Source organism: Psammomys obesus, unplaced genomic scaffold (genome assembly GCF_907164565.1).
Source record: "Psammomys obesus unplaced genomic scaffold, mPsaObe1.curated_primary_1811, whole genome shotgun sequence".
Lineage (NCBI taxonomy): Eukaryota > Metazoa > Chordata > Mammalia > Rodentia > Muridae > Psammomys > Psammomys obesus.
The window spans coordinates 39,025,977-39,037,943 of NW_026593286.1; positions in this window are offsets into that span (position 1 = coordinate 39,025,977).

Here is an 11,967-nt window from a genome sequence, read left to right on the forward strand (position 1 = left end):
GGTACCTAAACCTCAAAAAGACCCAACATAGAAAGAGAATTTCAGGCCAATCTCCCTCATGTACATTGATGCAAAAATACTGAACAAAATACTTGAAACCAAATACAAGAACACATCAAAGATATCATCCACTACCACCAAATGGGCTTCATCTCAGGAATGCAAGAGTGGTTCAATATACAGAAATCCATTAATGAGATCCACCACATAAACAAACTGAAGGAGAAAAACCACATGATCATCTCCATAGATGCTGAAAAGGCATTTGACAAAATCCAACATCCATTCATGTGTAAAGTCTTGGAAGATCACTGATACATGGCACATGCCTGAATATAGTAAAGGCAATATACAGCAAGACTATAGAAGATATTAAACTCAATGGAGAGAGACTTAAATCATTCCCACTGAAATCAGGGACAAGGCAAGGCTGCCCACTCTCTCCATATCTCTTCAACATTGTTCTTGAAGTCCTAGCTAGAGCAATAAGACAGTTGAAGGAGATCAAGGGGATACAGATTGAAAGGAAGAAGTAAAGGTATCACTGTTTGCAGATGATATGATAGTATACCTGAGTGACCCTAAAAATTCCACCAGGGCACTCCTACAGCTGATTAAAACCTTCAGCAAAGTGGCTGGATACAAAATTAACTCAAAAGAATCAGTAGCACTCCTGTATACAAAAGACAAAAGGGCTGAGAAAGAAATTAGTGAAAATACACCTTCACAATAGCCACAAATGACATAAAGTACCTTAGTGTGAACCTAACCAAGCAAGTCAAAGACTTGTATGAAAAAAATTTCCAATCTCTGAAGAAAAAATTAGAAGAAGATAACAGAATATGGAAAGATCTCCCATGCTTATGGCTTGGCAGGATTAATATAGTAAAAATAGCCATCTTACCAAAAGCAATCTACAGATTCAATGCAATTCCCTTCAAATTACCAACACAATTATTTACAGATGTTGAAAGAAAAATTCTCACCTTCATATGAAACAACAAGAAACCCAGAATTGCTAAAACAATTCTCTACAATAAAAGATCTTTAGGAGGTATCTCTACTCTGATCTCAAGCTGTACTATAGAGCAACAATACTAAAAATTGCATAGTACTGGCATAGAAACAGACTGGTGGATCAATGGAATCGAATAGAAGACCCTAACATAAATCCACACACTTACGGACACCTGATTTTTGACAAAGATGCCATAACCATTCAATTGAAAAAAGACAGCATCTTCAACAAATGGTGCTGGTTTAACTGGATGTCTACATATAGAAAAATACAAATAGATCCTTACTTATGACCTGGCACAAAATTAAAGTCTGAGTACATCAAAGACCTCAACATAAAACCAACATAAACCACATTGAAGAAAAAGTGGGGAAGAGCCTTGAACTCATTGGTACAGGAGACAACTTCCTGAACAAAACACCAACAGCACAGGCTCTAAGAGCAAAAATCAATAAATAGGACCTCATGAAACTGAAAAGCTTCTGTAAAGCAAAGGACACTGTTGTCAGAACAAAACGACAGCCTACAGATTGGGAAAGGATCTTCACCAACCCTTTATTTGACAGTGGACTAATATCTAGTATATATAAAGAACTAAAGAAGTTAAACAGCAAAAAATCAAGTAATGCAATTTAAAAAGTGGATACAGAGCTAAACAGAGAATTCTCTGCATAGGAATATCGAATGGCAGTGAAACACTTAAAGAAATGCTCAACCTCAGTAGCCATCAGGGAAATGTAAATCAAAATGACCTATGATTTCACCGTACATCCATCGGAATGGCTAAGATCAAAAACTCAAGAGACAACACACGCTAGAGAGATTGTGGAGAAAGGGGAACCCTCCTCCACTGCTGGTGGGAATGTCAACGTGTACAAGCACTCTGGAAAGCAATCTGGCACTTTCTCAGACAACTAGGAATAGAGCTTCCTCAAGATTCAGCCACACCACTCATAGGCATATACCCAAAAGAGTATCAAGTACACAAAAGGACATTTGTTCAACCATGTTTGTAGCAGCCTTATTTGTAATAGACAGAAGCTGGAAACATCCCAGATGCACCTCAGTGGAGGAATTGATGCACTAATTGTGGTATATCTACACAATGGAATATTTCTCAGAAATAAAAAACAAGGAAATCAAGAAATTTGCAGGTAAATGATGGGATCTGGAAAAGATCATTATGAGTGAGGTATTCCAGGAGAAAGATGCACATGGTATATACTCACTCATATAGACATATAATATAGGATAAACCTATTAAATCTGTACATCTAAAGAAACTAATCAAGAGGGAAGACTCTTGCTAAAATGCTCAATTCCTATCCAGAAAGGCAAAGAGGATGGCCATCAGAAGAAGGAGAAAAGAGGGAACAAGTCAGGAGCCTGACACAGAGGACCTCTGAAAGGCTCTGCCCTGCAGACTATCAATGTAGATACTGAGACTTACGGGCAACCTTTGAGCAGAGTGCAGGGAATCTTAGGAAAGAAGTGGGAAACAGTAAGATCTGGAGAGGACAGGAACTCCACAAGGAGAACAACAGAACCAAAAAATCTGAGCACAGGCATCTTTCCTGAGACTGATACTCCAACCAAGGACTATGCATGGAGATAACCTAAGACCCCTGCACAGATGTAGCCCATGGCAGTTCAGTATCCAAGTGGGTTCCATTGTAATAGGAACAGGGACTGTCTCTGACATGAACTGATTGGCCTACTCTTTAATTACCTCCCCCTGAGGGCGGATCAACATTACCAGGCCACAGAAGAAGACAATGCAGCCACTCCTGATGAGACCTAATTGACTGGGATCAGAAGGAAGGAAAAGAAGACCTCCCCTATCAGTGGACTTGGGGAGAGGCATGCATGTAGAAGGTGGAAGAAAGGAGGGATTGGGACAGGAGGAGGGAGGGAACCACAGCGGGGATACAAAGTGAATAAAGTGTAATTAATAAAGAATAAAATAAAATAATATAAAATAAAAAAAACAAAAAAAATGTAGTAAGGAATGATCAGCAATGTTACTCGATATCTACCTCTGGCCTACACATGTGTGCATGGATGTGCACATACACTATCAAACATGCTCACGAAGAAGCCCATACAAACTTACATACCTATGCTAACACTTATAAAACATGAATACAGATTTCCTGCCATATAGTCTACTAATTTTGTTTGTTTTTTACCAAAACATTTCATCCCTTGAGTGATTCATCTATCACTTATGGATCTAAAATACCTATCATCAATCTTACTTGCCTACCCATAAATTTTCTATTTAGGTTGCTATTAGTTTACAAACACCATAACTAGCTTATGTACTAGGATAAATTCTTTTTTATTGCTTAGTTAAAACAAAGTCAATTTTAAAATTTGGCATTTCTATGTTTAAGTCTAAATTTGTGAAATTTTTAGAGTAAATGTATGTAGGAGAAGAATTCGCTGAACAAACTTCATGTCATAGCTGAAGCAAACTTGATATTCACCCTTCTGTATTTTCTCTTTATGGAGAGGATAGGTTCACCTTTGTTTGATAATGAGACCCCAGACCACTCCCCAAAGAACAGCACCATCACATAAATATGTAATATGTGGTCTCTATTACAGCAAAATGCAGGACTAGCACTTTTGTTGACATTGAGGGAATAAATATTCATCTCCTCTGATGGACGCCCATATCATCCTGAAGCCAGTTGGCTGGAAGAGACAATTGATAGTTTCCAAAGGCCTGCTTGTTGATGGTTATCAGTTTCTTCAAGAACTAATTTAATAAAGCTTAGAAAAGGGTCAGGCTTCCCAAGGAGACCAACATAGCCAAAAATTCTGGCCCACAGGGGCCTGCAGAGACTGGTGCACCAACCAGGGAATTTGCATGGAGAGGACCTAGACCCCCTGCTCAGATGTAGCTCACAGGGAGCTCAGTCTATATGGGAGCAGGGGCTGTCTCTGACATGAGCTCTGTTGTCAGTTCTTTGATCATTTTCCCCGGTGATGCAGCCTTGCCAGGCCACAAAGGAATATGACCCATGCAGTCCTGATGAGACTTGATAGGTTAGGGTCAGATGTTAGGAGGACTCCCCTTTCAGTGGACAACAGGAGAGGGATAAGAGGAAAGAGGCAGGGAAGGTGGGATCGGGAGCAGATGAGTGACAGGGCTACAATCAGGATATAAAGTGATAAATTTTAAAAACTAAATAAAAAATTACAAAAAGTATTTAATAAAATTGAAAGAGAGAGAGAGAGGGGGTCAGGCTATAGTAGGCATTTTATTTTGACACCTATTGTTCATTGTACATGTATGAGGTAATCCACCTATGAGATATGTAGGGTTTTTTTTTCATTATTGTCAGTTTCAATTTTGCACCTAATTTTCCCCAAAAGTCACAAAATTGGTATTTGTGTATTGATAATTTAATTTCTCTCTTAGTCTGAATGCAAGTCAGACTTAACTTTCAAGTGTTTCATTTAGAAGTCACATGTCTGTATTCAAATGAAACAATAATTTCTGTAAGTTCAATATATACTTAACACAATATTTAAATGGTTATCATTGGAATTTCTCCTAACATCCAGGACTCTGGTTACATAGTTTATTAATGTTTCTTGCCTTTTAAGTTTGCTCTGTTGTAATATTCCTAATATTCTGCCTGTGAGACTTTTTTCCATCCCTTAGTATTGAATGACCAATGTTGTAGCTTTGATAAAAGCAGTTGTTCATAAAAATAAACCTTATTAATTAAACAGAAAGTAGGTGTACATCATTCTTTAGCTTCAAAAAAAAATTCCAGGAGAGTGCAAAAATGTAAAAAGAGTCAAAGAGTTCAAAATAGTGCCAAAAAAATCAACCCCATGACTGTTTGTTTGGGTGTGAAGTGAGAGGTCATGCTTAATATCATCTTTATTCCCTCTTCATGATATTGGGTTCAGAGTCTCTATCTGAACCCTTGTCTGAGTTGGACAGTGAGGTATCAGACAGCTTCCAATCTCTGCCTCCCCAATGGTAACACAAACACAGGTCACCATGGACAGGTTGTGAAGGGTGTGTTTGTGATCAAACACAGACCCAGATGCTTGTAGTAAACATTTATCAACTGACCTATCTCCAAATATCCCTTGAATATAATAGTAAAAATCTTTTGAAAGTAGATCTTAATAACAAATGTAAAGATTAGAGCATAAGTTTTGCTTTTGGTCAAAAACGTCAGATACGATACTTTATAACTTTGAAACAGAAAGATATATATATATATATATATATATATATATATATATATATATATATATACAGAGTACCCATTATCCTACTGCAGGTAGCAGAGGCAGGAGGATCATGCTGTTTCTGCAGGTATGAAGTTCCAGGATCTCCATAACCTAGGATAACAACAGGATATCTAAGAGCAGTCCAGGTGAGGATCCAGTATTGATGGCACAACTGGAGCCAAAGGCTTCGGACCAGAACAATGTCTCAGTGCTATAAACATTTGCAAGTAAAGATGTGTGGACAGAGAGGTACATTGTGGGACACAATTTGACACAATACTGCTTTCTCAGAGAGATGTTTTACTTTTTTTTTGAGGGTGGAGGTTGCAAGAGCAGAGAGTGGATAGGAAAGGACCAAGAGATGAATTGGGACTGAGGCGCATGAAATGAAATTCACAGAAAATCAATAAAAAGTTTTAAACAATGAGTAAGTATCAAATCATTTTTTGAACACACTTCTCTTATCCAATACATCTCAACAGCCGTTTCTCCTTCCTCCCAGTACCCTAGCACCACCTCCCCTTTCCCTCAGTTCAACTCTTCCTCCTTCTCCTTTCAGAAAATACTGGGCCTTCCAGGGATACCAGTAGAAGACAGCATAAGTTACAATGATACTAGGCATTTCAGGGCTTCATGTTGGGGCTGGGTAAGCCAACCCAGTAAGAAAACAGTAGTCCCAAGGTCAGGTGATAGTCAGACAACCCCACTCCTGCTGGTAGGAGTCTCATAAGAACACGAAAGTACAAAACTATCATATATACAGAGGGCCTAGGTCAGACCCATGCAGGATCCATGATTGCAGCTTTAGTCACTTTGAGCCCCTATGAGCCCTGCTTAATTGAGTCTGTGTGCTAGAACATGAGCTTTATAATACTAATGTTTATAATTTGCTAGTAGATGACATATTTTGAGTTGGGTCGATTTATCTTTTAATATATTCTCTTTCATAATTATTTTTACTATATTTTATTTTAAATTTTTATAATATATGAAGAGAATTATGTCTTGAACTAAAAATATATTTTAGGTCATTGACAGAATAAAACGTAGGGCAAATCAATGAATACAATGTAAAAGGACTTCAGAATGTCTTTGACAAGTTGGCTGATGTGTTTGATTCTTGTTAATCACATCTTAATGTGAAAGGAATAAATTAATATATTTTTCATAAATGTCATTGCTCACAGTTTTCTTTTCTGGCAGTCATAAACAGTCAGAGTTGTTATATTTGTTCTATTTTCTTCCTGGTTGATAGTGACTGGATACAGGCATTGCGTTCTGCTTGAGGAAGAATCCATTTTTACTTCCTTAACTGTAATTTAAGAGCAGGCTTTGAACTAATATCTTAAAATTTTCCTTAATAGGCAGTAACTGTCATCCAGGTACCTGTTCAATAATTTTTCATTAATATGGATATATTGCTTTTAGCAAACTAAATTGGTAGAAATGAAATGAGTAAAATACATGTCAAAAAATTTCAGAACTTTCCGATAACTAAAAAGCACTTCACCATAGAGACATGATATCCATTTTTGTATTTACAATTTTCTTTTAGTTCAGTTCTACCTTATCAGCAGAAAATAATCATCTTTCCTGTCTCTCCACCAATCAGTCTCTAGAATTAAGAGAACATTCTTTTTTTCACTTTATTATTATTATTATTATTATTATTATTATTATTATTAATTACACTTTATTCATTTTGTATCCCCCCATAAGCCCCTCCCTCCTCCCCTCCCGACCCCACCCTACCTCCCCTTTCTGCATGCATGCTCCTCCCCACGTCCACTGATAGGGGAGGTCCTCCTCTCCTTCCTTCTGATCTTAGTCTATCAGATCACATCAGGAATGGCTGCATTGTCTTCTTCTGTGGCCTGGTAAGGCTGCTCCCCCCTCAGGGGGAGGTGATCAAAGAGCAGGCCAATCAGTTTATGTCAGAGGCAGTCCCTCTTCCATCACTATGTAACCTACTTGGACACTAAACTGCCATGGGCTACATCTGTGCAGGGGTTCTAGGTTATCTCCATGAATAGTCCTTGGTTGGAGTATGAGTCTTTGGGAAGTTCCCTATGTTCAAATTTTCTTGTTCTGTTGCTCTCCTTGTGGAGTTCCTGTCCTCTCCAGCTCTCCACTTCTTACATAAAATTCCATTCACTATGCCGGACAGTTGGCCATCAGACTCAGCATCTGTTTTGATAGAAAAGAGAATATTCTTGATGTCCAACTCTAGTAATATGAAGATGTGTTTTCCAGATTAAGCCCTTAGAAATTACTCTCAGACAAATTTTGATATTATAAATTAAACTCTATAGCACTAATTAATGCAATTTTCTACCCATTGATTGAAGTGTAGGTGTCTGGTTTCTTTGAAGACTCAGTTTTCTCATGTGATGTTTTGCTGCTAGCTGGGCATGTGATGCTTTGCTGGATGCTGGCTTGTGAGAGGCCAAATGATATTTTACTGTGAGCTCTCTTGTGGGAAAAATTTAGGCAATCAGAGAACATCCATGGGTAGACTCTGAGGAGAGGGGATATATAGAGGCCCACACACAGTGGGTTGAAGATGGCTGCACTGATCTTCCTGCTTCCACACTCGACTTCACAGAAACATTCCAGAGAATTTCTCAGGGCAATCCAACTGAGTTTTGCAGCTTTTGCTGATGGTGATTTGTGTTGCTGCTTGGTGATGGCCATTGGTCTGTACAGCTGGTATCCTGACAACTGAGTTTGGCAATCCCCTAAACACCCATCCACCTTAATCATCAGGAAGTAGGTAATCTCCTATCTAAGATCAGGAGTTGGGAGGGAGGGAAAGGTGTCTAAGAACCCTAAATAAAGTAGGTTTGGTGAAAAAAAAAATCTGTCTACAATAGAATATTAATTTTTTTGAAAATAGATTCTTCTCTCATACAACATAATGTGACCACAGTTCCAATCCCTCCATTCCTCTCAGATCCTTCTATCCCCAGCTCTCTGAAACACACCCGTCAATTTCCCCTCTGTTTTTTCCTTTGAAAAGAGCAGGCTTCCAAAAGACTATGTGCAAACAGGTATCAAAACAAGATAGAACAAGACAATGAAAAGGCCCTCATATCATGGCTCAAGGCAATCCAAAAAGAGGAAAAGAGTCCCCAAAACAGGCAAAAAAAAAAAAAAAAAAGTGAGGAAAACCTGCTTCCACTCTTAGGAATCCATCGAAAGCAGCAAGCCAACAACCATAACATAAATTCAGAGGACCTGGTGTAGACCCACACCCCCATGCTCTCAGCAGCAGTCTTCGTATGCATTCTGCTTAGTTGATTCCGCGGGCTGTCTTCTCCTGTTGTACCCATTACATCTACTCCTGTAGTCTTTCCTCCCCTTCCTTGCCAGTCTCTGAGGAGAGGGGCATGATGGAGACCCACAGTTTAGACTTAGATTATTTAATTTTAATACAATATTACAATCTGGTTGTCAGAAGAAATACTGATTGATATTCCCAGTTATACATCAAGATTCCTCTTTATTTTAAATTATGGTATACTAGAAAAATTTTTGGAAAAAATTAATTATGTATATGCAGTCTAACAGGCTTCATCCTGGATTAATACAATGTTTACATTTTTAAAAATAGCATTTCCACAACCTGAAAAATGTGACATCCCTGTGATCTAGTCACACCTAAGTCTTTGGTAACTTCCTTCCATTCTATCTTACAAGCCTTAAGACTTTTATTTGGTTAAGCCATATTTGAGAAAAAATATTTTTCATCATATTTTAATGTTGATTCCTCAGAGCACAAATTCTGAGTGAAAAAGTTATCATGATCAGACAGGTAAAAACCATTATTTTGGATACAAATAATCTTATTTGACTGATATACAAAGCAGTGATAAGCAAAAGCACATAAGCCGATATGCAGGCTCTCTGTGATATTGAAATTTTTTTGTTGGGTTATATAAACACAGTCTAAATTTTTCACCGAAATTAATCATGATGAAGTGTTGAAAAACAATGGGTCAGTGTGAAGCCCACTCAGTGCAGGATACTGTTTATTTTACAAATATATATTCTCATAGCGCAATGATTTTTCCACCTTCCTAATGCTACAACCCTTTAACACAGTTTCTCGTAATGTAGTGACCCCAAACCATATGATTATTTTCGATCCTACTTCATAACTATAATTCTGCTACTGTTATGAATCACAATGTACATATCTGTGCTTTCTGATTCTCTTAGAAAATCCTCCGTGAAAGTGTTTTATCAATCTCCCAAAGAGGTCACAACCCCCAGGTGAAAAAACAATTCCATACAGTCAGTCTGACAAGTTTGATAGTTCTCTAGAGGATGTTTACAAACTTATCTTTAGGAGATGAGAAGATAGTTCAATTGATAAAAGCCTTGCCACTCAAATTGAGGCCTAATTTTGGTTTTCAACAGCTGCTTCACAACCTGGACATGGTGATCTGTGGTAGTGATACCATGGGGCAAGCAGTGATGGAATCAGCCTTGGGGCTTGTTGTTCAGCCACCCTGGTCAAATAGTAAGCTCCAGGTTCAAGGAGAGACCTTATCACAAACAATATCATGAAAAGGGGAGGAAGAAGACATTCAACATGACCTCTACTCTGCACACACATGGTGCTAGTTTGGAAATAGATTACTTTCTTACTTTATCAAAACTTCTTTTTTAAATTTAGTCTGTTTTTTTTTAATTCTTTATTAATTACACATTATTCACTTTGTATCCCCCCTGTGGTTCCCTGCCTCTTGATTAGTTTCTTTAGGTGTACAGATTTTAGAAGGTTTATCCTATATTATATGTCTATATGAGTGAATATATACCTTGTGCGTCTTTCTGCTTCTGGGATAGCTCACTCAGGATGATCTTTTCCAGATCCCACCATTTACCTGGAAATTTCATTTAATAAGGGAAATGCAAATCAGGAAGACCCTAAGATTTCACCTTACACCCATCAGAATGGCTAAGATCAAAAAATCAAGTGACAACACATGCTGGAGAGCTTGTGGAGAAAGGGGAGCCCTCCTCTACTGCTGGTGGGAATGTAAATTTGTACAACCACTTTGGAAATCAATCTGGCACTTCCTCAGACTACAGATTGAACTACAGATTCAAGATCTAGCTATACCATTCCTAGGCATATACGCAAAAGAAGCTCAAGTACACAATCAGGACATTAGCTCAACCATGTTGGTAGCAGCTTTACTTGTAATAGCCAGAAGCTGGAAACAGCCCAGATGCCCCTCAGTGGAGGAATGGATACAGCAATTGTGGTATATCTACACAATAGAATATTATTCAGCAATAAAAAACAACAAATCATGAAATTTGTAGTCTGGTGTTTTTGAGGCTTGAAAATTATATACAACTAATTGTCATTTAATTCATACAGTTTATTTGATTAAATGAATTTATTAATATTATGAAATGGGTCATTTAATACTAAGTTTTAAGACCCTGGAATGAATTGAAATAGGCAGACCATTAGGAAACATTGGGCCAGACGACCCAGAAGAGGCAAGAAACAATGGTGAACAGTGTAATAGGGAATACTGTTAGAGATCTGACGTCTGTAGGTAAAATAACAAAAAAGGCATTTAAGACAGAAGTTCCTTGAGGAGTTTAAGTTAGCATGTGTGACTCCATTTTGAAGTAAGGCACCATCTTGACCAGGAGCTGAACTCAGGTACCAGGAAATATCACAGAATGTGCACCTGACAGAATACAAAGTTAGCTCTCCAAGCAATGGCCTCCAGGAAATATGACAGAATAAATGCTTAGTAAAAAATAGAGACAATCTCCTGGGGAATTGTGATTATGTAAACGGTCAGCTCTCCCTTATGGCTTCTACCCAATTCTGTAACATCAAGGCATGAACCCCCCTGTTTTCTCTCATGGAAACATGTATCCCCCTGCTTGCTGTTATAGAAACCCACCTGCTTAGAGTCTTTCCCTTTAAAAATCCTGCTCACTCAGGGCTCAAGGTCCTAATTCTCTACTGCTGTGTCAGTGAGACTTGGGCCCCGAGTTCAGTCATTCTTGTAATAAAGCTCTCTTGCTTTTGCATCAAAAAAAAAAAAAAAAGAGTTCAGAAAGACCATGGGCTAAGAGAAAAAGTTTCCAATATCAGACATCCTTATCAAATGAAATAACAAAATGCTAAAGAGTTCATAAATTAGACTGTTATCACCAATTGTTTGCATCGGTGCCATTTTACAGGAAGTACAACAATTTTGTGCTAAAATTTCTTGGCTGTAATAGGCCCAAAGAGTTTTGTTACTGAAGAGTTAATCCTTTGTTTATCTACCACTGGGAGGTTAGAAGTATCTATGTTTCACAGTGAGTCCTTTTCTGTAGACAGTCAAGCAGCAGAGGGGGCAGTTAACACAGGCCATGCAAGGCAGATGTTGGAGCAGCTGTATGCTGAAGGGTTGGGTAGTCGCAGGTGGAGCATAGCGTGGAGGAGTATAACACAATAATTCTTATTGTTTTCTTTTTTAAGTAAGTTGGCCCTATGTTGGGGTTTGCTTGAATTATTCCTATGGGAAAACATTCTTATATACTGATGGAAGAGGTCACGTGACAATATCTATACCAGCTGGAAACTCATCTTTGACATTTAATTTATTTTTTCCTATTGTTAAAATCTTTGGATGATTTCCAAAGACCAGAAAAAATGTGTT